Below are 5,302 nucleotides of genomic sequence, written 5' to 3'. Positions count from 1 at the left end.
TTCTGTGTTGCCAAAGAAGGGGGGCTGAACACCTTTTGCAGAGAACAACTTTCATTTACTCCATTTATTTGCATCAAATTCATCAAACGTGGTGCGAAAAGTGCAAAGTGCAATTGTTTTTTTCGAATAACTCTTAAATTAATTACAAATTTAATACCAATACAATTATCAAATTTAAAAACATTTATATGGGGATTGATAGAGATCATTGAGGTGAGCGTAGCGGTGTATTTTTCTTGGGGGGAAACAACAACGCGTAATTCAATTCTTCTATGATATGGAGTGCTCAAGTATTATTGTATTGACATTTTGTGACTGTTTTGTGGACATTTCAGGAGGTTTAATAAATTTTGAGCATACAAAATGTCTGGTAACATAGTTGAAAGTGGACTTATCTGCATTCACCGTGTAAACATATAAAAAGTAGTATCGGAAAGTTTGATTTTCAGAAATAAAAAGTGCTTTCGAAAGTGACTTTACATGCAAGGTGTAACTGCTCCTACAATCTCTTTTGGAAATTCTTGAGTTTGACAGACTTTTGAAAAGGACTTGCACTTGCCACGACTAACAGCTACTTTATAGAGAATCCAATGCCTGCCAGCGCATCCGCCCAGACAGTTCATTAAGCACACCCAAGTTTGAGCGATCATTACCCGGAGCTCCTCAAAAATACTTTACATCAAAGTATAAAATGTCACAGATATGAATCATATACACATACAATAGTAATTGCTACTTATAAATTCAGGATATGCGTTTTCTTGGAGACTCCGTTGGTTATGGTGGTCATAAATTCAATGGTCCATTGCCCGGAGCTGCTCCAACATGATGAGTAGATTTTAGTAAGCCTCACACGCAACTGACTCTGGCTACAACCTGGATATCTGAATATTAGAAAATAAATAGCAATTATCTTTTAAAATTTTAATAAAATTTTAAGAAAAATGTTTGTTTACAAAATTGCCTGTGCCACTCTGTGCGGTTGTAATAGTACGGTTGTTGCTCCCTTTTATACCACAGTAATTTTGTATACAACTCAGAATCAGCAAAATTCATGCTCCTTGTTAACAACACTGATCAGATTTTACCCCCGAGGAGTACTCAAAAAGGTTTATTACTGTATATACTGTGAACACAACCTCCTTTTGGTCGGAATAGTAGTAACCTAGAAGCTACTATAAATAAGGGCCTGTTCTAGGCACGTAATAAAAGCGGCATTACTACTGCGCTGATGAAAATTTGCAACACTGTTGCAACTGCCCAACTGACAATAAGTTGCTAGAAATTCACACCGAACGTGATACTTTAATAGTTCGGACAATACTGCGGTTGTGATTGCAACTCGAACAAGCCCTAACTTTATGAAAGTTATGCAGGGGCTTTGTTTCTTTTATTTTCTAGCAGATAATTATCAGCAAGAAGAAGAATGGGTAGATTGAGAGAATTACGCTTACAGAGAGCGAAATAAAGAAATAGTAAAGAAACGCAAAACTAGCAGAAACTAGCAAGTAAACAGCTGATCGATGTATTTGACTATTGACATTATTTGGCGCGAATTTTTGTTTATCCATTTTGACAGCTGCTAGTCTCTGCTAGTAAAAATTTTACTACGGGCTCCATAAATCAAGAAATGTGTATGAAGTAGTGTTTGCAATATCGTTTGCTGTCGTTCATAAAGCAACACAAAGGCGCAGTTCTGCTCTGTCCCGATTTAGCATTGTGCCATTACAGCCCCTTTGGCGTGAACTGGTATGACTGACATAGTCACGGGGTATATATTGTTCAAAAGGACCACAACCTACCAAACTGTTCACAAATGCGACCCGTTGAAAATTATTGAAAGAAAATAGATAAAAACAAAAGAAGACATCAAAAATTATCAGAATTTCAAAATTAGTTGGCAGAGAGAAGCAGACACCGTTATAATAACGGATGTCCGTATCCTAATGAGAGGGCTCAAATGTAAATTGCGCCATTTTGTTTATAATGAAGATAATTGAAATAAGTTTTTTTTGTTTAATATAGTAAGCTTAATAAAGAAGATGATAAAGCAGAAAACTCTTTTCGTTGGTAATATGTTGTTATAATAATTTTCGGTTGACCAAAATTTTTCGTGTCCATTCTTAAGGCCTGTATGCAGCTCTCAAGACAAGCAAAAACTCCATATAAAATGACGTACAAGAAATGGCTAAGAAATTTTCTTGAGTAAAATTTCCTTAAGGCAGTAAGTACGCAGTTCTTAAGAAATTTACTACGCTTTCTACTACGGTTTTCTAAAGTTTTTTGTGAAAAAAGAGCACAAGGCAACCCAGGTTTGCAACAGAAATATATGCCCGTTCCATTATTTCTTGAGGAAAAGTGAGGCAACAGGCTGTGAGGTATCAAATATGTCAAAATTCCTTGGACACACACGCGAAATAATGGCAATTTTTTCTTGACCGTTTTCTTGAGAGCTGCATACAGGGCTTTAAGATGAAAAATAAATTAATTTTAATTTTAATTTTAGTGAGTATTTTAATAGTATGAGTGTAAAACGTGGTTTTTGTGTAATCTGAAATAACGTGACTTCCTGTTTTTCCAATTTCTCAGTTCTTTAGTGAACCATAACTGTGTTTGTTGTTCAGGAACACACTTGCGTTTAGGCACATACTTTTCAAATAATTGATGCACAGTAAAATTAAAATGTGCAACGCTTTGCTCAACCTTTTCTTTGCATATAGGCCTCGACAATTTAGACAATTCTTTAATCAGTTTTATAAAGTTGGCTTTCGGAAAATCAAAGCGAATATTTGGTTAGTATGTTTGGATACCGTAATTTTGACCATCGTTTATGATGTCGTAAGATATCTCAATAGCAGGGTGGTAGACATCTTCATCAAAACTAGTGGGTCACAATTATTTACAGCGGACTTAGATGCATCATCAACATAAACAAGATCTAATGCTTTGCCAAACTTATTGCGAAGTACATTATGATTTAGGCAGAGTTTTGCCATCTCCTCTAAAAATACGTTGTTGCACGCCCTAGACGAGAAAGATACCATATCATTGTCAATGATGTTCCATGATACATTTGGTAAATTAAAGTCACCCAACACTATCATTGAATCAGAGGCGTTCCCACGACAGTCGGGTCTACGTAACCGGAACGACCCAGATTTATATCTGGCCAAGGACTGTCACTCCAGCAACACTCCCCAAAAGTCTTTGGGGAGTTTGTATGCTGTTACAACAACAACAACATTGAATCAGAGGGTTTAATTATTGAATTAATTGATTTCAGTAAAGATGATGAGCCAGATCGGGGAGGAATATAGCATAGAGCTAAGTAAGTAAACCCCATTCCAACGAGTATACGAATGCATTTGAATTCTGCAGATTCAATGTGTGGAAGACTAACTTCTTCAGGTGGTATTGAAGAGTCTACGGCAAAGAGTACGCCACCGCCGATCCTGTCCTCCCGATCTTTTCTGTAGATATGACAATTATTTGAAAGAATCTCTGAATTAAAAATGTGAGGTTTAAGCCAAGTTTCAGTGAAAGAAATCAGGTATATTAAAATTGCATTCAAGGCCATTAAGATATAAGTTCGTTAATTTGGTATTTAAGCCTCTTAAGTTTTGATAATAAATACTTAAAGCAGATTTAGTAATCAGTTTTTTGATTCAGTATTCTGATGGGGAATATTTGCTAAATTGTTATTTTTGTTGGGCCTATACTCGAATTCACGAACGAAAGCTCCGCAGGTCCAAAAAGAACTACTAAGCAGCATGTCAAAATTTTCTAAATTTTCGTAAATTTTAAATTAAGAAATATTTGTTTCATTTTTAAAATAAAATTTTCTGATACTTAAGTTGATAGTTTTAACCTTGGACGAGATGTAAAACTTTATATTGTCTTCGGAAGTATCCCTCGAACATCTAGAGACAAATATAGACTTCTTTGGGGGAACCACAACCAGTCTCCTAGTATTAGACTCGATTACCGCCGCAGTGTATTATTTCCACATTCTAGAAAATATTAATTACGTTATTTTATGTCGCCAAATTTCAAAACGTCAACAATGTTTTTAGAAATGCCTACTACAGACGAAACAATAAAAATTACAAAATATAAACCAAAGTATAGGGCGGGACGGGATTCGATTACCGAGCGCAGTATTGTCTAAAATTGTATACTTGAAACTGAATCTCAATGTTTAATTTGTTGGCGTTATGTGATTTATGCAAAAATTGCTAAAATACCATTTTGGTCTTATTTTTTTAGGTATGTTCTTTTTAATGAATATACATTTTTGGGATTTTAGTATACTAGGACTGAGTATTTCATGTTAAGGTAAAACGATGTTAATTTAGATTTATTTTTAGCAATTTATTAATTTCATTAGACCCGCAAACTCGTTATCCGCCACTATTCGATAAAGTTTGTATCTCAGTTTATTTACCACTCCTCTTTGACTTTAAACAACACAATTTTAGCTGCTGGAAAGTGCAGGTTTTAATGAAATTTTCATTTTTCAGGCCTACTAGGAATTTCATTTTCTTCGAGTAATTTATTTGAATTTCATCTCGGCCGAGACAAATTCTTGTATTTCCGCTTTGAATAGAGAAAGCCTAATTCATAACCTTTCCAATAGTATCCCACTTTTGTAAATAGAGCAAGAAATATTGAACTTATAACGGAATTTCGTTGACCCAACTTGACTTTTTATCGATATTTTCCACGCACATATTTAAACAAAAAAAAATTTATTTTTAAATCCATTTTTGTCAGTTTATAATTCATTGTTATAGGGAAATTCTAAATATCAATTTTGGGCATTTTAGCCTTTGTAGTTAGTTAAATATTTCAGTTTTTGCCGTTTTAAAAATTGCAGTTATATAATAGGGTGGCATGGCAGTAACTCTAAATGACCAATTTTTTGTAAAAAGCTTCGCCTATCTTATAACATACCTTGTGAAAAATTTCATTAATCTATCTTCAATAGTTTTCGAATTACAGAATTAAAAGCAGCTAGATGGGTAAAATCTTACACTCTGCGCCGGAAGGGATGGGGTAACTGAGTTACTAATTGAGTGTAGAGTAAGCGTAAGATGATTAGATGACGGTGCCACAACTTCAACGGGGGAAGGGGAAGATACTTCAGGCTCGTTGTTGTTAGAAGCAGAAGCAGACTTTAGCCCTGTTCGCGTACGCACTATCCAGTAAAATCCAGTACTAATTTTACTGGTTTTTACTGGATGTCGTTTTCGTACTGTTTAGGCGCGACTGCTAACACCGGGCGCCTAAATTCGTGCTATGT

General features: G+C 35.0%; 1 protein-coding gene across 1 annotated transcript in view; it reads left to right on the top strand.

The window, feature by feature from the left end:
* LOC118734310 (small nuclear ribonucleoprotein F) overlaps positions 1-5,302 on the top strand; it is a 25,833-nt gene that overhangs the window by 1,154 nt on the left and 19,377 nt on the right. The gene's annotated exons all lie outside the window — the stretch shown is intronic.

The sequence above is a fragment of the Rhagoletis pomonella genome, unplaced genomic scaffold (genome assembly GCF_013731165.1).
Source record: "Rhagoletis pomonella isolate Grant_MI unplaced genomic scaffold, Rhpom_1.0 Rhpom_scaffold_00002, whole genome shotgun sequence".
Classification (NCBI taxonomy): domain Eukaryota; kingdom Metazoa; phylum Arthropoda; class Insecta; order Diptera; family Tephritidae; genus Rhagoletis; species Rhagoletis pomonella.
The sequence above is the reverse complement of the archived record's forward strand: the minus strand, read 5'-3'. Positions and strand labels throughout refer to the sequence as shown.